This window comes from Rhea americana, unplaced genomic scaffold (assembly GCF_003343005.1).
Source record: "Rhea americana isolate MKP2758 unplaced genomic scaffold, rheAme1 scaffold_126, whole genome shotgun sequence".
NCBI classification, from domain to species: Eukaryota; Metazoa; Chordata; class Aves; order Rheiformes; family Rheidae; genus Rhea; species Rhea americana.
In genome coordinates this window covers 2,196,949-2,222,112 of record NW_028185328.1, presented here as the reverse complement: position 1 = coordinate 2,222,112, position 25,164 = coordinate 2,196,949, and positions in this window count along the sequence as shown.

Genomic DNA, 25,164 nt, shown 5'->3' with positions numbered 1-25,164 from the left:
TTTCCCCAAACTGGAGAAGAACTAGAAAGCTACCATGGTTTGATGAYGCGGCTTTAAAAAAAARAGAGAGAGAAAGAGAGCGTGAGAGAGAGAGAGAAAAAATTGGCTGGAGAGCCAAGTGGTCGTTCCTGAAAAACTCCATCATTTTCTGCTTCCCCAGCACAGGACCCAGATGGGACCAAGACAACAATCTTTCTGCATTGTTTCTGCTACATGTCATTAATTTAACACATGGGATGTTGTTGAAAGACACCAGTTTTTCAGTCTCGTGGTGTCATTAGCAATATGAAATCTGCTGCAGAGTCTGCTACAATGCCTTGTTTGCAGCAGTTTCTCTGTACGAAGAGAGAAGTCCAGCTACCACAGTAATGGGCACATTCATTCTTTAACATGGCTCCTAATGCACAGCTTGCATTCACATGAGCATAAACTTTCACAGTAAAAATATATCTAACTTATGACACAATGCTGGCTCAGCACAATGGATTCTGTACAGCAGAGAAACTTATATTCTTTCATGATCTCTGAAATGCTGGTGATCCCTCCTGCTTTTAAGGAGCTGACACCAATGGCTAGGATACCAATGTATTTTAAATATTTAACTTAGCCACCCTCCAGGTGGTAAAAGAAAAAAGTTGTGATCTTTTTCTTGCAGGGCTGATTTGAACTAGTTGACTGAAAAAATTAAAAGATCATGTCACTGGTTCTCTGTCTTTGGATGTAGAAGCAGATGCCAAATGTGGCATGACAGAAAGTTTGTTTCACTAGTGGATAACGTGCTCCTCAGATCTCCAAGACTAAAACTCCAGTACCTTCCTCTGACATATTGGTGTCACGTGTCCTGCCTCACAGACAGCAGTCTCACAAGCCTCAGTCTGTAGTCTGTCTTGTGACACTTGACGCCACGCGTGGGCTTTTGGCAGCCATGTAACTGGGTCCGTAGGTCAGACTCCACTGCTGACTGTCTCCTGTTTGCTTCCCAAAGCGATATAAATGGATTGCTATCACTCAGTGCAGATGACCACTCTGCTAATGTTTGTGTCATGCATGCTAATGAGAAGACCAGTAAGAACAGATTTATGTTTGGCTCAGCCCAGAGGTAATACGCATGAAAACGCTGACACAAATGCTGAATAAAAGGGATTTGAAAATCAACATCCCCTACTGTTACCAGCTACAGTGTAATCCTTTTCTAGGCCTGTTGGGAAATGTCCTCAGGGAAGCTCAGACATCAGCCCAGCTGCTTCTCTCTAGCATTTGGGCTTTCTTTTTTTCTTTTTTTTTTTTTTTTTTTTTTTTTTTTTTTTTTTTTTTTTTTTGACTGAAGCAAAAAGAAATTGCAGGGAGTGAGCATGTGTGAGAGAGATTATTTTATTTTTTAAACTTATTTTTTGAGATAACATTGTTTATATTTCTCATCATTAAATGGGCAACAAAGGAGGATAYGGTATCTGGATGGAGGTAGATAGCTCCTAGGAAGCATTCTTGCCTTTTTAAATGTTTAATACCCCACAAGTGAACTTTTTGTTCTCCACAGTCCCAGCTCTGCTTTCTTTCAGTCACGGAATGGACAATGTGCAGAAATGCAGTCAGGAAGATGTTACGATATGATGAATTCTAGTTCCCACCATGTCTGCTTTGAATCCCCTAMGGTGTCTAGCTGCTAAACCTAGCAGAAGATAATGGCCCCAGTCGTACACCTTGAACAAAGAATGCGTATCTGAAATTGTCAACGCTGGCCTTCAGCTGAGGAAATAAGTGCAGCTCCCTAGGCCTCTGAGACTGACCTCTCGTTTGCACTAAGACACCAAATGGCAGCCTGTGGGATTAGATGAGAACAAACAAAAGCATTTTAAAATATAAAAGAAGATYGGAAGAATCTGCAAAAGCCCAAAATCCAAGGCTGCAGTTCTTTGTCTTGACTAGTACAGCTTGCGCTTCAACCAGTGTGAAGCAGGAGGGCTGGGATCTTCAGTATACATGGATAAATGTTATCTTAGTGTCCCATCACTACCCTGAAGATTTTTGGAGTCCCTTTGTACTGTAGTCCTTTTGCTTTGGCTTTTCTCAAAGAATATCACTTAGAGTGGCCTGTAAATGGGCAAATCTTAACTAACCTTAGTCACCTAAAAAGCTAAGGGTAAAGTAAATGAGTTGTCKATGCTTCCCCTAGGATCATCAGAAAGAGATAGGAGAGCCCTCATAGCTAATTTACCCCATTTCTCTTAGGATGGGCTGAATTACTCTCAAGCGATCCTTTTTTCATCTCTGTTGACTACAGAGGGGACCTAGGGGATAGCTTAGCTCTGTCTTGTTTTCAGACTGCCTCCCTTCCAGGTGTGAGAAATATGTGTGTAGTAAGTAAGCACTGTTAGAGAAACAGCCAGTGGGAGCCTTGACGCTCAGAAGAACTGAGCACACCTAGAGGGCAGTTTCATTCCCTTGTCTAACTGAAAATCTCACTRACTGTATACATGCAGTAAACATGTTTTGGACACTGAAAAGCAAGTGTTAGGTAATAACTCTTAGCAGATTACTTAAAATTTRTAAGTGGTTATAAATAATGAATGGATACACTTCTGTTTTTAAAGCTAGCTATGTAGTCTGAAATTTAAAGCTTCCATTCACTGAGAGTGTTTATTTAGTTTCAGAGAAGTGCACTCATTTATTTTTGGCTTAACAGATAACCTATTAAAAATTGAATGAATATTTTAGAAGSTGTAACGGTCCTACAGTAAATAGAAACCTGACTCTATAATATTGCACCCAATTGTTTTTGGTTTTCTGTCAATCCCTCTGACATTGCATATCAATCCTGCCTCACTGGCCAGTGGGAGGATACAAAGATATTTGTGTCCATAGAGATGGTCTCTCGTGGCCATCCAATCACATAAGATTCAGATGACCTTGGAAGCATGACCTGAAAAAACAAATAAATTACTCTGTGCATGTCACAGTGGATCTAGAGCCCCAATCTATAAGGCATCTCTGGAGATGCTGACTACTAGCATTTCAGTGAGAATTGAGGGTACTCAGAATTAGTTAATACTTTATGCAATTGACCTTTCGGGTCTTGATCGAAAGCCTGTTAAAGTCAATGGAAAGACTGACCATCTTCAATGGGCTCTGGATTAGTCTGCAAGAAAAGAATCCACAGATACATGACAAAGGAACCATGCTGAAGAAAGGCCCTCAGCACAGCGCAGACACTGTGCACTGTGACAGCTGTAATAAGTGTGAATTCACTACATGCAAATGTGAAAAAAAAAGAAAAGGCGCTAACCATCATGACCATTTCTCTTGCCTTCATGATCTTTTGCTGCAGATCTTTAGGTATTACATTTCGTAGTAGAAAACATCTGTACCTGATGTTTCTGCAYCAGTCACCAGTGTGCAGGGATCTGATATGATTCAATACTGAATTCTGGTGCAAGCTGAGCCTGCATTTCCTCTTCCTGGGATCAACTAGAGTTAAGTACTATCCAGGTTGTGCTTAGTGAGCCGTAGCTGGAAATCAACACCCACACAGATTGAGAAAGAATGAGGATRTGTTTGTATACATTGTTAGCATGTTTTGAAGTAAATATTGATTCATTCTACTAAGTTGATAATTAGGGATTGGTTCCTTTTCTGGTGCAGCTTTCTTTCCCCTTTTTAAGGAACTTCCAGTGTTTTCAGATTTGTAAAATAATTACTGAAGTAAAAATGAATTAATTAAGGTATCCCTAACTCACTCTATTTTTCACTCCAAGTCTCGTTTATTTTGCACARTAACGGGTATGTGGAAGTTGGAAAGAACTTTACCAGACCTGTAAATAATGCTGTTACATAATTGTCTCCTTCTCTCAGTCTCCATCTGTGTCCTTAAATAGAGTGATCTGCACCACTTATATAATTCACTCCCATTTTCTTCCTGTTTTCCTCTCACTTCTGTCTCCTGACTCTCCTGTGCATCTCGCTGGAGTCTCAGGACAGAGCCTGCTGTTCTTTCCGCCCTATATTTTGAACAAACTTCCTTCTTTCTTGYCTGTCTCATCCAGCAGTCATCGAGGCCGATGAGCGATCTCTYCTGCACTCAGATTCCCACCTGGAGAAGGGCTTTCTCCCACACAGAGTCATTCCCTGCCCATGTGTCACTCCTGTTTTAGGCTGTCAGGACTGAGACTAAGCCTCTCTAATCTGTTCCTCTGTATTTTTGACCTAAATATATAAGCACTACTGTAAATAAGTACTGGAGGCCAGAGGCCTGGCGCCACTGCCTGTTTTAGCAGGTTAAGAAAGTGCTATTATTGGCAGTTCTGGGAATGAAAGCCCCACGTAACAAGAACACAGACCTCCTTTATTGGTGTTTGTTGGGTTTTATTGTTGAAAGGTCATTGAATACGTCCTCTATTTCAGTTCAGTCTTTGGCCTTTCTGCAAAAATTGCCAAAAAGTCTCATTTACAACAATGTGCCCCTGCRTGTGTTCTTTCTGTGTACTTATCATGTGGACATCTCTCCACATGGGGCTTGGCAGAGCCGTAACAAACTCATTTTAGGTGCTGAGCATCCATATGTAGTGCAGAAGGGCTCTGGGTCAAGCTTGTTGGGCACCTGTGGGGCATCAGGGAAGGCTCAGTCATGGGCAGCTGCCAGTTCTCAAACGAGGATGTTCCTATGGAAATCTGACTTTTTCAGGGGACTCTCCTTTGAGTTTCTTTTTTTGATTTCACACTTACCTGTTAAAAAAGATAAAAACAAGAGAAATAACAAAAGAGCACTGATCAAACCTCCAAGCAACCCTGAGCAAGGGTTCAGGGCAGTGAGGGCAGACCTTGCAGTGTGGCACAATGGCAACCACCCTGGCCTTGCAGGGACCTGCCCTAACTACAGCTCTGCGGACCCTGGATTTCAGGATCATGAGATTAAAAGCATGCTGCCTGACTATAATATCATTAATGAAATAAATCCAGAAGGAGTGCTGTGCTGTTGTGGCTGCTGTTGAAATCCATAAAAAATGGTGGCTTTGAGTTGCCATGTTGGGTTTATGAATTGTAGATTTCAAATGCGGAAAGATGAACAAGAGGACCTCTCCTTTCCCTGCCCCATCACCTTCATCCCACCACAACCTACATGGCTCAGCTCAAAGGGGAAGATAATGGCCACCCAGGAAACTGAGAGTCTGAGGCATCACATATTGACTGTTCTTCCTCAGAGCAGTGTCCCACACTGCCATTTCCTTCCAGATCTTATTTGACATATACTGTTCTACTCTGCTTTGTTCTGCTAAGGAAGACAGCAATGGCAGGAGGCACCTTTACCTGCAGAATTTCTAATAACAGCTTGGGCGAATCTTGTTGTCTATCCTAACTCAATGTACGGGGGTTCACGGCTGCCAGGTGGATGTTGGAGCTGCTCTGATCCTTCCCACTAGGACCCTTAGAGCATGCACGAAGCTCCTCTTTGCACTGCCCCATTCAGCCGTGGGCTCAGGGTTGAGTTGGGAATGGGTCCTCCACTGCCTTGTGTTTTTTCTTCTTTCACTACTCCAAAACAGAAGTCAAAAGTCTAGAGGAAATATGTCCATAGGATACTACAAGCCATTCACTCAGGTTCTGATACAAGCAGAGTTTGTAGGAAACTGATTTTTTATGGTCTSAAAGGCATTAAAAAAATCTATCAGTGAGAATATTTTGACAAATACCTCATTAAAAAACCCAGAATCTCACACTGCATCACTTTATGTAAATCCCAAGGACAAAGGAATATTTAACTTTTCACATAGCATAAATAAACCTGTTAAAATAATACATTTCCAAAGAATAATAAAATAGGCAAATACAATAAATACATTAGTTCTGCTCCACTTTTATGTGAGAGGTGCTTTCCCCTGTCTRCTAGACAGGCATTTCTTTCTGGAGGGGAAAAAAAAACAGGGAAATTGATATTGATGAAAGGTGGTAGCCCGTTTGAATCTCAGGAAGTAAAGTAATGGCCTTCAATTGAAGGAGAAGCCAAAGCACACAGAAGACAGGAGATAATGGAAAAATCAAAGGGAAAGGAGGGGAGTGTAGCGGCTGAAAGGGAACATGAGGTGGATGCCAAGCATAGCTCCTGAAATGAGATTTGAGGCTCTTTAAAAGAATCTGCAAAGTCAGTGTACACTACCTACGTTGTCAACAAATGAGGGAGAGGAATTAAACTTCACAGTTTTAAAAGAATCTCTCTTTTTTCCATTGCTGGTTATAGCCATCTTAGTCAACACACAAATAAGATTTTGAGATTTGAGTCACAGATGAGAGAATGTAGGAATACAGAAAATTTTGATRTTAACCTGCTGTACATAGATAAGAGAGGAAGGGAACTGGATGACCTAGTTCAGAAGGTTTTACAGAACATCGCCACCCCTCACCACAATAATAATATAATTCCCAGTACCCTTACAGCACACTTATGACCTGTAGTAAGACCCAAAGCCTACTAGGATGGGCTATGGAAGAGGACAGGGGAGACTGATCYCAAGTCTCTGGTATAGTAGGGAATTTGTTAAATAACCCCCTTGGACAGTATAAGAAAGGAGATCACATCTTACACTGAACTACATTGTTAAGAAAACCCGACACTCAGTTTTTCTGGGCAGTCTGACTAGTGGAAAAATTATCTTATTGCTGAATCCAGGGATCAGTTTAACCTGAGTGCATGTACCTGAGCATACACTAGCCAGGAGCTGAGAAAATTTAGTGCTTGTAGGAATGCCTGTGACAAGTCACCAGCTGTGGGTAGCATTAGTGCTTCTCCCATCCTGAAGACAATTTGAAGTTTGCCTGGATGCAACCCTGTGTAACATGCTCTAGGTGACCYTGCTTCAGCAGGGGTTGGACTAGATGATCTCCAGAGGCCCCGTCCAACCTTACCCATTCTGTGATTCAGGGAAAATTCCTATATTTAGCCCAGACAGGCTACCGGAGGAAGACAGATGCATGAAATTAATACAATGCAAATATGGTGCAAACACTATTGATCCAGTCTCCTATCAGCCCCCTGCAAGTACCAAGACATGGGACACCAAAGGCTTTATCACAGACTGCTTTCCTAGCTCCAGGGATTCCTCTGTCTAGCTGTAGATTTCTTTCCCTATACTTCCAGGTCTTAATTTTGCCCATGGAGCTGCAACTAAAGTTACTCCAAATAAAGGCATATGCTTTTCTGTGATATGGATGCTTATCCTCTTCCTTTGTAGCAAAGCGGAGTTTATTTTTTTTATTTTTTTAAAATTTTTTTTAAGGCTTATGCAAGTGGAATGTCCCTACGTATCTCTGCAGGRGATTACTCTGTGCTGCTCAGTTATGTTGCTTCCCGTAGGCGAGCAGTATTTCACAGTGATACTTTTGGTTTCCCCTCACAACCTTACATTGTACCATGTATATATTCCCTTCTGCTTTTAAGTCTCTGTGAATGTAAATGTGACATGTTGTCCTAATTGCTTTTCTCAGTTTTAACGTAACCYTATTAAATTACACTTGCGAAAATGGTGCTTTTATCTCTGTCAGGTTATTTGTCACATGTTGCCAGATTCAGGGAAAAGGATGGGGGTTGGGGAGAGGAGGGTGGCAGCTGCCAGTCTCTATTTATTAAGCCTATATATGACATAAGATTATAAGAGTACTGCATCGGAGCAATGTTTTAACTAGCCCAGTATGCAGTCTCTGTTATWAGCCAAAAGTGAATGCCTAGAGCAGTGTATGAGAATAAAGAAAGTACGCGTGATGCTTCCTCGGAGTATACTTCCCGCTGTGTTTCTAACTGAGGGACATCYGAATGAGAAGTCAGTTTTGTGCGTATAGTAACCCCCGATTATTTTTTTATCCATCAGCTTGTCCAGCCTCCCTTTGTTTACCTAAGCTTTTAGCATGTCTTTCGGCAAGGGGTTCCACAGTTTGACTGTGTTTTGTGAGAAAAACTACTTCCTTTGCTTGTTTTGAAACAACCAGCTACTAGTTTCATTTGGTGCTTGAAGTTCTTGCCTTGGAAAAGACAGTTAACAGTCAGGTGTGTCCACCATCTGCATGAAGCACCGGTACTTTATTGTACTTTGTTGTCCTATTAGATGTCTCTTTTCTAGGCTGAAGAGTCATAGATAATTCAGAGTTTGCATATATGAAAGCTTTTCCATACATTTGGTCATTGTTGCTATCTTTCTCTGAACCTCTCCCAGCGCTACTTTCTCTGCTCCTCAGAAAGGAAATTTTCCTAAAAGGAGAGGCCAAAACTAAGACAGTTTTCAAGGTGTGTGCATGCTTTTGTTACATGAATCCTACTGGAAGAATCATTTGAATGCAGCTGCTAGCTTACATATGTAGCAGCCTGCAAACAGAGATAAAGTGGTGATATAGAAAGGTTAATGGTACAAAAGAAGATACCAAAAATGTATGGATTTACTAGAGGAAATCTCAGGCACAGATGGCCAGAAAGCACTGGATCTTCAGACAACAGTACCCACACCCCATGAACCAGGCATATTTTGAAAGCTCGAAGCACTCCTCTCTGTAAGCCTCATAACTAAACTTTCAATAAGGAACATTTTTTTCTATGATCCTTAGAACCCTCATTTTCTAGCCACTTGGAAATATGTTATTTCTCTCTTCATACCTGACAAATCTAAGAGCACTCAAATTTTCTCTCTACCCACTCTGAACATGTTCTYTCTCCCTGGTTTCCCAGAAAAGGCTAGCTTCTCAGTTCCTCTCTTGGGTTCAGAAGAGGAGAGCAGGTGGGGGTCATTCTATCCACCCGAGCCACAAGGATGCTATCCGAAGGTGTTAATCCAAAGAATACTTGGTACAGCATAGGAAATAACTTGTCAAAGGGCAGGCACCATCTTCAGCAAGCTGAAGCTTTAGGTTTCTTGGAAACATTGATTAGCATAAGTGCAGGTCAATAGAGGCTTTTATGTTGGCATTTAAATGTTAATCAATGACATTTTATTAGAAATTTAGAGGGACTGAAAATGTGTGTGTATGTGTTTCTGTGTATTTGAGAATGGGTAAACATTTGTATCTATGGAGCTTCTATGACCCGAGATACCTCTAGCAGGTGGACTGAACACATCTCTGACAACATCAGAGCGGAGAGCCTATCTTGCTACATTGCTGGACAATGGCGCATGAGTGCCACAGCAAAGCAAAATAGTGTTTTRAAGACTTGCACTTAACAGAGGCAACACCTGCAGGATAGGCAGGAAACAATGATGTCCWGTTGAACTCTGTAGTTGTGTGGCCTCAGGACTGAATGTAAGGAAGGCCTATTGGCACTCCAAACCTGCAGAAGATGTCTTGGCCTGGCTATAGTTGGATGAAACCAGTATATTTTCACCCAACACTGGGCTGATAATACCCAAAATGTTTTTTTTATCCCTTTGTATTTCTTCAACAACAAGCTGAACAGCCCAGGAGCATGACAAAAGCTGATCCAGATCTAAAGTGGCTTGAAGAGGATTGGAAACCAGGACTACAAAGGGCTATTTTCCTTGCTGTCATATCCTCTCTATACAATCACAAGCAAATTCTAACTGAGAGCTGGTGCCTGACTGCTTCTGCGCAGAGCCTGGAAGAGAAGATAGCTGGGTAAATGGAGCTGTACGACTGACTGCTAATTGTGATCAGTATCAAACTGGAAAGACCAGGCAGATTTTGTAGTTCCCAAATGCCTCTGCTTATCAATGCCAAAGTGGAAGCTAAAGCAGAAATCGAAGAATTAAAGCAACATTGTAGTGGGCAGAAAGCTGTGGAAACAGGTAGATGACAGCTTGAGTAAATTGATGCATAGAAGAAGGCAGTCATCTAGGATGCAGAACATAAATCAAGAGGCTCAGTGAAGTGAGGAATTGGCAAATTGCAGAAAAACTCTGGATTATAGATTACATATAATATAGGCCTTTTATTGGGACTTCCAGTGATATCTGGAATAATAAATGGCTGAACCAAACAGAGATTAAAAAATCTCCCAAAGAAGAGTATATATACTTCTCTCTATTTATTTAAAAGCCCACTTGGAAAACTGTGATGAACTCATTTTGTTGTTCTATCCATCCTGTAAAGGAACAGGAAAATTATCACTGGGAAAGGCCAAAGCACTATTTCAGCACCATTTTCCCAAAGAAAATGAGAGTGAAATATAACTGTGGACATAATTTTATTGCCTTATGCAAGCAGACAGACATATGCTCATGATTATTTTAATTGTAAAAGGCTGGCTGCTTCTCTTACATTAAGGAGAAAGGAATTTCCTTTTTCTCCTGATTGTTTGCAAGTCTGAGTTATGTYGGCAAAAATCTGAGTGCTTTGGTTATGTTTTTCCTGTAGTGGTGGACATCTTATGAAAGGTGCCTACAGCACTTCTAACAGTTAGGTCATATGTGCTGTGATGGGCAGCTGGCTTACCCATCCCTTTCCCTAATAGCTGCAGGGAACAAATGACCAATGAGGACACATTCCCAGGAAGTTTCTACAGGGCCTTCCGCTGTCACCAGAAAAGGGTCRTACTTGTAAATCTGGCTTCTCCTGGAGATCAGCTTTAAGCTTGCAACTTTCAGAGTATGGTAGGGGGATCATCTAAGAAAGAAAACATATTCCTAAATAGGGAAAGCCGTCACACATTCATTTGTCATATTGTTCAAGATGGAACATCCAAGCTGTCTGCTGTAGAGGTATGTGCTAGATAAGCAGTTTCTAAGCACTCAGATAGCTTGCTTCTAATGGCTCATAGTCAAARCATGTTGCTTGTCTTTGATAATAACTGTAAGGACTGGATACCACAGGGATGGGCACTTCAGGAACACCTACCAAAGAGGAAGAATAAATGACAGGAGAGTAAGGGCAAGCACTATCTTCTTCATGACTTTYAGAATAACATGCAGCTTGTCCTGTGCAATGTTTCAGTGGACAGTGGGCCCCAGGACTCAGAAATTTCCCAAGCTTTGGGTCAGTTCATAAACAGGGTCAAGCTCAGCTATTATATTCAGGCTCACTTCAACCTGAACCTCCTGCAGAAACTCTGAAATGCAAATCTTTGCAGAACTGAACTGACACAAAATATCTGCACATCACATTGACAGAAATGAAGAACAGTCTTGGATCTCCAGCACAGAACTGGGAGACATGTTGCCCCATTCTTTTCCAGTTTTTTTCCTCTGCCTTCCTATACAGCCTTGGGGAAAGATGCTGAACATCTCTGTGCCTTTGGTTTCCTAAAATTTAAATTAAGATAATAGTTACCAGCATTGTGATGGGTYCCTGGCTCTTCATTCGTTAATATTTTCAAAGCACTTTGGGACCCCAAGTGGAAAGCATTAGAGAATGCCACTGTAATTGTTTATAGCAGGTGAAAAAGCATATTTTAACTAAGCCATGAGGCATAGGTGGAATAAGGTCAGTTGCAGATGAAGTGACTCAGACCTTTGGAAGTGAAAAGTCATTAGCCTGTCTTAGGATCTGATGTTAACTGAGGGTGAACATTTTGCCTGGGGTTCTCATAAAGAACCAATTCTCTGACAAAGATAAGATTCAATGATCCATTTTGAAAGGGAGTTCCCAGTAGGCTGAAACACTCAGGAGTCCGGGATGCCATCTAAGCATCAGCATGTCATAGATGGTTGGCTGGATTTCAGGAGTGTGCATTTAGTCGTGGGCATGCTCTCCATCCCAGCGTTTATCTATGCATGTGAATCCAGCACAACAAAGAGCAGATGTAAGCAGTGCAGGGATCTAACACAGAACAGCTTGGGTGACATCAGAGTGAGTGTGTACTTCTGATGGGAAGTGGTAGTACCAGGGCAGAGCAGGTGTGAGTCATCTCCCAGGAGAGAAAGGCAGAAAGAAAGGAGATAGAGAAGGGAGGAGGGAAGCAAAAGACAGATTGACTCATACAGACATATACCCCTTGCCCTGCTCTCCTTCCCCTTGTGCATTCCCCTCTCTTTTCATAACACGCATACATAAGCATGGAGACTTGACTTAAGGCTTGATTCCAAAGCTGTGTCACATAGATCATTTGCTGCCTTATTTTTCCCTTACCCATCTCTGCCCCAAATTCAAGATCATTTAATATGTGGCTAGATACAAGTCAAGCAGTTCTTCAGCATGCATTTACTCTCTGCTGTGCATTAGTCCAGTTCAATACTTCCCACGGCAGGGACTCAAATAAAAGTGCAGTGGGGATCTTGAAAGAGTTGGCTTCAGAAGGATTGTTGTATTTTATTTTATTTTATTTTATTTTATTTTTTATGGTCAGTTTTCACCATATCCCCAGTGTGCTCCAATGATTTGCTGTAATAATTTAAATAAAAAGGGCATCATCAGGGCAGGAGGTGTTTTGAGTTTGTTAGTTGGTTAAGACAGATGAGCAGTACMTGAGGTGAATGGGTGGGAGGAAGAATCTGTCTAGCAGCATACAGAAAAGGATATTCCACTTCTGGTGGCAACCTGGCCAGTGCTGTGAAWGGTCTTGCCACCTCTAAGCCAACAAAAAACTAGATGTGCTCTATCCAACAATGAGACACTTCCAAATGTAAGCACAATCCTACTTACTCGTCCTAAAAATCATTTTGAGTCTATAACATCAGTATTGAGGACAATGGAGCAAATAATTTCTCCAGAAATGGAATGGCACTCAAAATATTTATTGGATAAAAAACTGAAACAGAAGTAGAGTTCCTGGGAAGAATGGATTAATAACAAACAAAACAGCCACAGATCCCCACAGAGAGTCCTTGCTTTAGCAGATGACCTCACCCTAGTGCAGTGTGCCAAATTCTGCCAGCTTGTTACCAAATACAGAATCAATGATCTTAAACTGTGTTTACAGATGATGACTGTGCACCTAGAGCTACCACGGAGAAAAAGAAGTAGGGTGACACTTTTTCACTCAAGTCTCAAGAGACAAGAGAGGTGAGATGACTGTTTCTTTTAATGCTGAGAAGAGACAGAAGATGTTCTGTTAAAAGATAATAATGGAAAAGTGCYTAACAGGAAAGAAAGAGGCACTACAAATTAACTAGTGGCAGTGAGTATTAATTAATAGACAGAAGGGATAAAACCCTAAACAAATTGGAAACCCTTAGCMAGGCAGGATGCTTAGCTATTGCATGTACCTATAAAAAGGCCAAAGTTTTTTTTCCTGCTGTATCTYGTATTTTTCTCCTTTTTAATGCTAGTAGAGGATTTTGTATTTGAGTGTGGATTTGTGTGTGTGTATATCAGGGAGTAAGAATTAATAARTCAAATAAGCCAGGCATTCGCCTGGTGAAATTTGACCATTTCCTTTGATCCTGAGAGACCCCCTTTTCTGCAATCATTGAATGCATTCAGTTCACATCATCAGAAATGATGAGGTGAAGTAATTAAGACAAAAATAAACAGGATCAAAGCACCAGGAAACTCTTGTAACGCCAAAGGTTTAGCGTCAACAACAGACTGAGATGACTCATATCTGTAAGCACTYTAAAATCCTTCTGCATGTTGACACAACCCTATTGTCCTGCTGCTCAGTGTCTGTGTTCCAGTCGTCACAGAAAATGAAAGGACAATAGCTATTGTTATGTTGCAGCTGTATATTATGACTGCTTCATAGTTTCCCTTTTAGGGAGGAACACATGTTTTCATGCATTTGCAACACACATATATAACTTGCACATATCTGAAGACATGGAATATTAGAACCCGCTTGCTGCTAATAAACCTTCATAAATGAACAGCTGATGTRAGCTGTTGTAGAAGTGCTATGAAGATTTCAAGGTGTAAGTGAAGCAGGGTTTTTAGGGTGGAAAATCTTTCTTAGTAGGCCAACTGACAGAGCTTGGTGGGGCGGGGGGTGGGGAACACAACAGAAAAGCCTTTGGGAATGTAAACTCTTCTTCAGGCTGAATGCTTTCCAGCAGAACCTCAAAAAACAACTTTGTTGCCAAAAAGAAATTCTGTTTTTATAACAAGTTTACATTTGTGTTTAAGCCCTCCCCCTCTAAATAGAGCTTTTATGCTTTTCATTTAACTGAAGCCCCAGTGTTTCAAAACAAACATGACATCTGTCTGTCTTTCTTTCAACTTCCATATTTTGTGGGGGAAAAACCCATTCTAAATGAACTCCAGTTTGGCATAACATGGCCTCTCTTTCTCATTTACATAAATACATCTTTTATTAACTGTCAGTACAGGAACAATTTGTCATGAACAGCAAGCAGATAATAAGCAAACAAGTTGGATCCTTCCCTGGCATAAGTCAGCAGAGCTCTGTGAGTTCAGTGGATCTCCATCAGTTTATATCATCTTGAGGTCTAATCCAGAGACACAGGTAGGAGTATAGGCCAAATCCTGAATTGTTCTCCTTATTTTCCTCAGCTGTTGCTTAMGCTAGCTTGAATGACACACAGCAGAAAATATGGGGGAGTGAGCCCATAAAAAGAGGCAGTGCATGTGAGATTAAATATGCAGACARTCTTTTTCACTGGAGCCATTAGTAGACATGGACACAAATGAAGGGCAGGTACTGTGGAGTGAAACATGTATGGTCATAGGCAATTCTCCTCTAACTTCCTCTTTTACTATTCATTTCTTTCGCTAGTGTGGCAGCCACATGGTTGCCTTTTAATAATTCAACACCAGTTTGCATGCATGACCAATCCTGCTTGTCACATTTTCTCACCTGATCACAAGTTCATCTCTCTGTAAAGGAGGCAAGGTTTGTAAGGAGCTGCACTATCTTTTATTAGACTAGCTAACGTAAGGAGAGGTGGGGAAAGATCACGAAGAAGAGCTTATGGGCCTGAAAGCTTTGTCATTTTTTCTAACCATATCAACTGGTCTAACAAAAGATATTAGTTCTCTGTACAGCTTGTCTTGCTGTTTTCCATAGACTGGCATGACTATCTTTTCTGTTATTGCAACAACCCTATATTAAGTTTGAGTGGACCAAATGCTGCATTCCTATGAAGTGCACATATCCATTGACATTTACAGGCTGTTTTTTWAACCTGTGTACAAGCATTCATACATACATTTAGTCTGTTTTGCTCCCCTGTCTTGCCTTGGGTTATATTTTTCATGTGGTGCTTTCCATTTTGATTGAGGTGGCAAGTAGATGGCCTTCATCTTCTTCTTGGTTCAAAGAACAATTCATTATTTGTTTGTGTCTGGGGAATGACTGGCTTTGTATGATGTGTTGGGAGATGGAGGGATAAATATCCCTCCTGGCTGATTGATAGTCTTATTAMAGATTGCAATAGGTGAAAAAAATCYCTCACAGCTTCATAAGGGTAAGATCCCTTTCTCTTTTCCCCTCAGATGGGCTTTAGGGCATGCTTGGCTTTTTCTCTGTCTAGTCTTGTAGCATTACTTAATTAGCATTTATTGAAAGCCATTAGCACTGATAACTGCTGGACACATTTTTGTTGGGCACATTTTGTTGACCAAACAGAAGAGTTTATCCATCACAAAATGCAAGTTCAGTCAGTCCAAAACTATTTGCAAGTTCAAGGAGAGGTTGGTAATTTGTTGCTATTCTTGTTATTATTGCTATTATGTTATGACTGGTTTAACTGATATGCAAATATTTTGAGCTCTTAGTTGTCACCTACAAAATGGAGGAGGAGGAAGAAACAGGGATGATARCTTGATTCTCCAGATGTACAATTTCTTCTGTGAGTTCTGTGCTGTCTTTCCATACTGAACTGTTTGCATTCCTCTTGAAGGGCTTCTTACCACTTCATTCCTCCCGATGATCCATCACCAGTTGCACCCTAGACATTGTCAGTGCATTCAGCCTCATCCTCTTCCTCCTGCATTTTACCTTTTCCCCCTGTACCCAGACTGCTGGAGACAACCTTCTGGACTCTGTCTGCCGTGTTCCATAAATCCCTCCTTGTTCATTTTCTCCAGGCAGCTTTCAGAGACATTTATCATGCAGTCCCCTCCCTGACTGAATTTCCTTTCTAAATTAATAATTAGAGAGCAAACAAAATGTGTACGTAGCCAGCAACATGTTCCACGATTGTGGCTTACTGATCCAAAGCATGTGAAAATCAGTGTGGACCCCTCCCTTTTCGATCAGGGTTTGCTGCTATACTCCTGATCCTTCCTATAAACATCAACTTTGGGGGGTTTTGCTTGTAAAGCACTGCTGCAATTCATATAATAAATTAGATTATAATCCCCTTATGGGCAAGGACATGTCTTTTTGATATGCCTCTGCATTGCTGATCGCACAGTACATACTACGTGATCATTCTCACCTCCTGCTTCAAACATACTAGGATATAAAAATGAAATGAGAACAGAGGTGGACAATATTTTTCTAATTACGAGCATGCAGCTAAGCACCTCTAATTAAAGAAATTATATACCCTAAAAAGAGGAACTTCCCCTGTTAGACTGCAATGTTGTAATGGCTTTTGTGCAATTAGGACCGAAACTTCAAGCCTCTGAAGCCAATGGTGGCCCTTAATGGAATTAATTCTTCATTTGTGGAGTGATGGACTGGATGATCTAAGAGGCCTTTTGCATCTTGTGCTTCTCCAGTCTCTCTCAGGGTAAATGACACATAATGGAAAAGACAGCTGTTTTTGAATAAACTGCATTAAGTGTCTACATATAATTCCTAATGCAGGTTAAAAAAAAAATCTTCTCCCTCTGCTGCACGCACGCCCCTCTTACAGAGCAGGTCTCTTCTGTACAGCAGATACTTTATGAACTTGCCAATATCCAGCAGGTTTCTGGGGGGGGAGGTATGGAGCTGTATTTCCCGAGATCCTCTGGGAAAACTCTGCAGCAAGCTCTAATCAAATTGAATTGCTGTCAAGACTTCCTGTGAAGCTTCGAGGAAACATTTCTGTATATTAGAGGTAAAGGAGAGGAGTCCGAGGGATGGGGGGAGGGAGGGAGGGCAGTTTTAGAGCTTAAGTGGATTACATAGCTCTATAACCCAGTTATGGGTCCATGGACTCGAGTGAGCTGTTTTTTCCCCTCCTCTGGCTGTCTGCCTGTCAGATAGTTCCCCTGACAGGCAGGCTTTATTAGCCTCCCCCAGCTGGCTCTCTCAGCATTTCTTATTTTCCAGCAYTCACATCCCCTAGCTACTTGTTTCAGCCCTTCTGGTATCTCTGAATTCCCCAGGGTCTTTCTTTTAGCTGCAAGGACTGTCTGCACCATTTGCAATCTCCATGCTACCCCAGTCTACCAATATCTACCGAGCCTGAGAGCAGGTCTCTGTTCTCTGCCTGTGCAAGTCTCTGGTGGAGAGCAGAGGGTGCATGGTTTGGCCCAGATAAGGGTATCTACGTTTGAAAGGTTACCCACTGAGTCTTCTGTTTTAAATAGCTAAGAAGGGCTGGTTTAAAAACATGATATGCACCTGAGCTCTGGTACCCATTGGTATGAGGGAGCAGCCACTACTCAGCATGTCCAAATGCATTAGTCTTTTCACACTTTGCAGAAAAGTTTTGGGTGAGCATGAGTTAATCATGAGCCTGGAAGTTCAGGCTGAGCCCTGAAATTTCCCCTCAAGACTGAGGTGTCAGCCTGACATCTGCTGGGGACTGCACCACTGCTAGAGAAAAAATGAGACTGTCCTTTCTRAAGTTCTTCTGCTGTCGGGAATGGTAGTGGCATGGGGGAGCTCAGAGGGGAACAGCCTGGCTGGCTCCGTGCTGCTGCCCAAGTAAGGCTGCAGGAGATAATAGCAGTGTGCTGGGAGGCAGCATGGCCATGGGACAGAGTGGCCGAACTGCTCCCACCTGGCAGAGCCAATGTCAGCCCCATGGGGTATAAGGATGGCAATCCCAAATTACTCTAGAGGGATTCAGTCCTTCGGGAGCAGGTCAGATGCAGGAGATTAGCCAGCCAGCACATGGATCTGGGCTTTCTGGTGTCTGTATGTTTGTCCAGAGCTGTGTGAGGCAGTGCTCTGTGCCTGCACGGAAGCACCCATTGCAGAAAGCAGAAATAYGGCTTTTCCCTTCCCTTTGGACGTATCCACCATCATCACCAGATTTTGGCTTCACTAATACAGCTGGTTACTTTACACTTGCCTGGGTTTCATTTGGTGCTGTGGGTTTCCAGCCAGAACTGCTGCAGTTAGCCTAGCCTGCGCAGGGAGGAGGCATGGTTACCAATCAGTGCCTGTTGTCAGCGTGTCTCCCTCCTCCTCCCTTCTGGGCTCATCTGTGGCCTCTTTTTGCCCTTCCCTCCCCATTGATGTGGTATCTCTGGATGGGATTTTTGTTRGATCTTACAGGAAAAGACAGTTTCCAAGGCTGACTGTGAACGGGACAATCACACAGAGTGGCTCTGAGATACGGTGGTGGAGAGTAGAAGCAAGTACCCTTTGATACAATTAAATACTGACCTGATGCCTTAGTGCTAGGGGGTGCTGCATGGCTTTGTCGGTCTCTGCTAGGAATGCTATAATGACAGCGCTTGGCCATTTGTGGCTAGGCAGAGTCCCTGGGCATGTCTTTGTTAGCATAAAGGTATTGGTTCTCCAGCTCTGACCAGCTGCAGGCAGCTGACCACTGTCTGCTGGCTGGCATTTCCTAGGGCCTTGCTTCCGTCCAGCCTCAGGTCCTGGCTGGTGCTGCTTGGCCACGCTGTGCAACGCACTGCTTCGCCTTCCTGCAGATACGGCTGCCCTTCAGCCCTGGGGGTAGCAGTTCTCGCGCAGGCTGCTGCTTGCACTCAAAAAACCTTTGTCACTGCTGTGGATGGCTGGCCCCTACTCCAAAGAAACATTATTCTCATTAATCATCCTTTGAATACCGCTAGATACACACAGTGCAGCCTCTGCCCTGCAAGGCAGAGTGGTCACCCAGTGCAGTGCAGCTGAGCATCAGTGACCTCGGGACTGGGGCTGAGAGACTGGCCCGTCCATGCAGCACAAGGCAGGCAGCCGCATGGGCACGCTCTTTTGGGCCCCAAAGTGTGATGGCTACAGTTGTTAGGGGGTGGGCTGCTTCTGGGTTTGGGGACAGCTCATTCAGTATTAGTTTAAGGACCTCTGGGTCATGATCTCTTGGATCTATGATAAAGCCTGAGCCTAAGAAACATGCAAGCAATATGGTAGCTGGGAAGTTTGATGGCAGCGTTATCAACAACAGTGTCTTTGGGCTTTCTGCCACAGCCTAGTGTCACTTTCTCCTAAAACTAAACTTGGCCTTTGTGCTGTTTCGTCACCAGTTGTATTTSTTCTGGCAGAAGTGAGCAGATGAAACATATCTGAAACCCTTAAGAAGAAGAAAGAAGTTGCTATATCTCAGGGTTTTAGCAGAAATCTCATGATGGTACTTATTTTTTCTACCATAAAGCTTCAGATCCTAGAGGTAYGTGACTAGTTGAGGATCTCAAGAATTTTATTAATATTTTTAAAGGGAGTTTTTAGAGCTTTTGGCACAGAAGAACACTAAGAACTTGATGCCAGTTTAGCCTAATGATTCAGAAACCATAAAGCAAATAATAATAAGCCAACACAACTATTTTTAAACTCATGACTTAAGTCGCTGTCATGATTTTGATGGGGCCTGACATGTGATTTTCCAGCATTTGGGACTGGTAATAGTGCTTTTGTGTACTAATTTAAATGGAAAATCCTTTTAAAATCCTCCAGCTTGCTTGGTTTAGTCAATACTTAACAAGAACTTAGCCACAGCAGCAAAAAATATCCAACAGTTAAGATACTCTCCTTGCCTCTCTCTTTTTCTTCCCATATAGAAAAAAAAAATTGACACAGAAGGGTCATGATTCATCACTGTCCTAGGGCTCAGTTAGCTAAATGGGTACACGGGAATCCTTAAGCTGCCAGCAGCCTCCCAGGGAGCTCAAATATAAGACAGCAGCATCCATCTAAAGAACGTGTTTCCTGTGGGGCTGAGCATGACCTGAAGAGAGAAGGGGCAGAGTTGGGTTAGGGTCACACAGCCAGCTTGGACATGGGCCACAACTATTCTGTGTCCTCGAAGAGTTGTCCTGGGGCTGCAGCAGGCACTCATGTTAAGGTGAGCTTGAAGAGAAGGCCAAGTCATGATGCAGAGCCCCTGTACAGCCTCCTTCTGCTCCTGTGTGAGCACATGGATTTACTTTTCAAGTGGCTATGTCTGTAGAAGAGAGGGAGAAAGCCAGCTGGTTCCTGTGGTCTTTCATCTCTTGTCAGGAGCGCCTGAAACATCTGAAAGCAGGAAAGCTAATCTATAGAGCTGATCCTACTGCTCTCAGGCTGTTCTGCTCTTACAGCCTGGATCCAGATATGAATTCTGGTGTGCAATAACCTCTTTTTTTTACTCCTAGGCACAACCCAGCTTCTCCAATTTGTCAAAAGGTTCTGGGGTCAACTGGAGGAGTAGCAGAGGTCTGAGCAAGCCAGACTCATCTCAGTGCTACTGCAAGACATCTAGCTTGCAGGCCAATGGCTATGCAGTTATTCCTCTGATATTAAAAGATAAACCTGTTAATAATTATTAAAAAACAGATGACTTGTAAGTGAGAATAGCCTCATTCTCTCATTAGTGTAGGGTAATTTCCCACTTCTTTGCATCGGTATTACAGGTCTACACAAAGCATCTTTGCACTGTCACACATGGTGGCTGAATTCTCTTTACACACTTTGGGCTGTGTCCGCAGTYCCAGCTGGCTGCTACAACCCGGGGAGTCATCCGTGAATCACTGCTTGGCCCTGATTTCTGCTTTTTCTCTGAAGAATGGAAGAGGGAGGAGAATCCTGCTGGCTGGTCCTGAATCTCCTGTCAGGAAGTGATTTGAGAGTTCATGTGGAGCTTAGATTTTTCTTCCTCCCATTAAAAATAAAGATGATGATGTTTTATACATCAGTTATGGCTGCATGTATGTAATATCTTTAAAGAATGCTATGAATAGCCTTTTGGGCTGCTGCTGAGCACAGCACTGTTAAAGTCAGCAGAAATATTACCTGAAATGAAATCTCAGAGAAAGAGTGAATTGTGAATGGCCTGCAATTATCATAAGAGGTGTGTTCACTCTGAGGACTAATGATAACACAGATGACTATTATTTAATGAAAAAAATATTCCTGATCCAAAAAATATCTCTTCCCAAATGGAGGGTGGCTTATGAAAAAGTAAATTTTTCCAAAGTGGCTTAGGAGCCTCAGATCCATTTTCTAAATCTACTTAAATATTTATTTAGAAAAATACCATTCCAAGGCTTTTTTCTCTTACTATTTTGAGGCACGGATTTTGGTACGGGCCAGTTTAAATCAGAACTAAACCCAAGTGTCTGCACGTATCTGAAATTGGTGTGAATGCCAAGCCAGTGGCATGCACACCATCAAGCAATGACAAAATGAATGAATGAATGTGAAGAAGCTGGACAGAGAAAGATTGCARACTTCTAGAGCAGGCCTAAATCAGTCCTCTCCCTCAGCATGACTATGGAAACTAAAGGAGTGGCACAGGTCCCTGTACACTGTCTGGCACCAGGATAGCACTGCTGCTGGGGGCAGGAMCAAGGCACTATCCTTTTACTGGGACTGTTTCCTCCTTCTCTCCTTTTCATAAAAGAAAAAGAAACATCTTTTGACACAAAGAAGTGTTTATGAAAATATAAACAGCCAGGAGCTGAGTATTTTTTTGGAGATAGGAGAGCAGGGCAAGATCTACTCCAGCAATTTTTTTTAGAAGAACTTTCCCATTATTCCTGGTAGAGATGGCTAGCAGTCTCCACTCAGTGTTGTTTTGCCCATAGTACTGAGGAAACACGCAGAGAGGTGGTGCGGAAGATGGGACCCCCCTGGTCCTTCCTTTGTCCGGGCTCAGGACACTGTTTGCTATGGTGGCAATCCCATGGGCAGCTTTAGCTCCTGAAGAYCCACGTTCAAGTGTTGGCCTGTGTGGTGTCCCTAAGAGCTGATGYGTCACCTGCCATTTGCTCTCTGTCCCTGCCTGTCCCTGCTTTTCCTGTCACCCTCACAGCCTGAGGCTGAAGAGGCTGCACAGGAGCAGACCTGGAGCAGACATTGTGGCGCAGCTCTTGCAGCTCGCAGTTCCAGGGACAAACWGCCTTGCCACCACCTGCCCTTGAGGAGTTTACATTAGGGCAGGTGTCTAGGGGCATTAAAAAAACTTGTGTTTTGTCTTCCTAGCTGGTTGGTTGTGCAAATGCTAAAATACGAAAAGCCAGGCCCTGGGACCTCCTTTGCAAAGGCGCTGAGTTCCTGCAACTCCCATGAGCTTGCACAAGGTTTGAATGCTGGGACTGCTGTTACCTCTCTCTCCTGAGCCCTAGCACTTTGCAAACTCGGTAAAGCCCCAACAGTGGGTGCAGTCTCCATGCGAGTGGCATTGCCTGGCAGGGTTCATAAAAGACCTGGCTATCACCCCCACACTGCTTTCCCTAAAGCCTACCTTGAGGCAAACAGGCTGCAATCTTTCACGGACCCTAAAGACTGACTTCATCCATTTTCAAAGTCCCAAGTGGAAAAGGCATCTTCCTGCTTGCAGGTGAGTGCTTGCTACTGGTCTTTCCAATCAGAGCTCTGATCCACAGCAGATGTGGTGGTGTCACTGCCCTGTTAATTTAGTTACCACAGTATAAAAATACCTCAAAGGACTAGCTCGCTCAAATTGCAATAGCTCCAGGCAAGAGGGCTGCCAGCAGGGAGTCAAATTACAACTCTGCTTGAAAGAGCATAAAGGTAAAGGCATGTTCAACAGTGACAAACAGGAAGCAAAAGCACCTTATTCTGCTTTGTGATTCCTGAAACCTAATATTTTCACAGAAAAAAAAGAGCCTTTCTGGTGGAGCAGTTTTGTCTGGGCTTGTTAGGGTCCAAGGTGTGGTCTAGCCACTGTCAGGGTTGTCCAACAGGTATCACTGAAACTCAGGGAGGTAGGGAGGTGTGAGGAAGAGAAGGAATAGTATAACTGCTTTTCTGGTAACCAAAAAGACAGATTGTTCACTCTGTCTGCCAGAGTTCTGTGAGTCATGGAAAAAAAGTGACACCAGGGATGCCAGGATCACAAAGTCTTGTCCTGTAAAAAGCAGCATGCCTTCTGCTAACAAGAGTGGCATGTCCTGGCCTGTGCTTGGCCCACTGGCTTAGGACAAAGGGAGAGATGATCTGGCATAGTCCTAGTCCTTAAAGACTCACCAGCCTCTGGCTCTGACATATCCAGATCAGACGGTTTCTCCTTTCCAGGGAGATGGCAGTGGTTGAAGCACATGGGCTGTCCTTTGGTGCGCTTTGCCAAGAGTTGCCTGTCCTAAACATGGTCCAAGGGGCTGTGGAGACACTGCTACCAGCCGAACAAGCCACTGTGTGACTCCATACACCTGGTAGCCCTTGTCAGGCAAAACTACGCCTTCTCTGCCCCATATGTGATCTACACAAAGCTATATCAGCACATTTTCCAAAACAAAAAGCACTCCCTGGTGTTGAGCTTGGTGGCAACAGTCACTTTGGACATATTAGGGAAGAAAATTGCAACATGGGCATCTTGAGCACGCTTCCTTTCCCTCCCCAGGAGGCCAGATGCTGTGCTCCCTGACCTGAACTTCCCACATGGCAAAATGGTGGTGCTAAAAGGTCTGTGTGCATTTCCAGAGCCCSTCTATACACTGCCTGTACAAGCCTGAACTGTCAGTCTGTGGGCAACAGTGACAGCCACCTTGCTGTGCAAAATGCAGAGCCACTGTCTGCAGGCACACGTGTGCCTGGCTTCATCGGCAAGGCACACGTGGACTGGTGTGCCAGGCAATAAGCCAGTGAGGCATGGACTCACAGGTCCTTTTAAAGGCAGGACCCACGGCACTGACTTAAGTCTGTGCTGACATCTTGACCACAAAGACAGCTCCGAGTCACTCCTCACAGAGAAAGGGAGAGAAAGGAATGATTTCAGGCTCTGCAGTGAGCGTGTCTAGTGCACATATTGGCAATAACACCATGCTGGGGTCTCGGCGTGATGTTCCTGTTGCTCATTTGCTGGCGAGTGTGAAATGCAAATCCCTTGGGGCTTCTGTCTCCGCTCAGTATTCACAGGAGCATGAAGACTCCTGCGCGTGGAGGGGAGGGTCAGTGCCGGCAGACAGCAAGGAGCTTTGTCTCCTCCTTTGTCTGGAGTTTATGGGTTAAAAAATCTGCCTGTTCTAGAGGCTTTACATGAAAAGTCGTCTCACTGCAACGGTGCTTAACCCTGCCTCCGCCTAATCTTGAGAGCTAGAGCGCGGTACGACACACCACATGTTTGTCTTGGAGTTCAAAGGCCATTTCATCAATGCTGCCGCTCCATCGCAGCTGGCAGGTGCTGGTGAAGGAGGAATTGGATCTGTGATCCTCCTCGGAGGAGTTACCCCAGAGGAAGTGTAGCCCAGGGCTCGTCCTGCCACTGCGTTACATCGGGACCCGGCGGGGCGGTGGTTCCCCCTGCAGCCCAACCCTGCCCCTTTGCGTGTGCTGCGATGGTTCCAGTCCAAACACCGTCAGTTTTCTGCAAATGGCAAGTGAGACACTTGTTGCCATGGTGATCCTTAATAGTTCTGACTCAGATGTAGCGTTGCCACGGCAACTGCATCCGAAGCCCTTGGGAGGCAGTGCAGGCACTATTTTTCTCTAGTAGCAGAAAAGGGCTCCGAAGCCCCATTTTACTCACTCCTTGCTGCAGTGCAGTGACGAAGCTTTCAGGCTGTTTTATTATTCTCCTAATGAAAGACAATCCAGATCCTTCACTAAAGAATGTTACTCTGCAGCATAAAATTGTTTCTGAATCTCCTCACTGCAGGCACACTGTCTGCACCGTAAGGCATTCTCAGCCTCTGCCTTTAATGGCTTGTCAGGAAAAAGAAAAAAGCGTATTTATTTTTTTAAAGGAGCAATAGCGTTTCTTCTGAGGTAGGGACCAGCTCCTTTCTTCTTGGGAGCCCAACGCCAGATCCAGCTGGTGGATGTGGGTGTGAGTGTGTGGTTTTGAAATGAAGAGTTTTTGCAGCGATGGAAGAAGAGAGAGACAAAGGGAGAGYGTGTGTGAGGGACTGGGTGTGCCTGCAGGGGCTGCGTGCAAAAAGTGCATCTACGGGCATGGCTGCGAACGTGAGGGGCATAGGGGCTGCGAGGGGGCCATGAAGGAGAGCGTGGGTGCATCGGGTGTAAAATGCAGGTGGGCAGGCGTAAAGGCAGCTGTG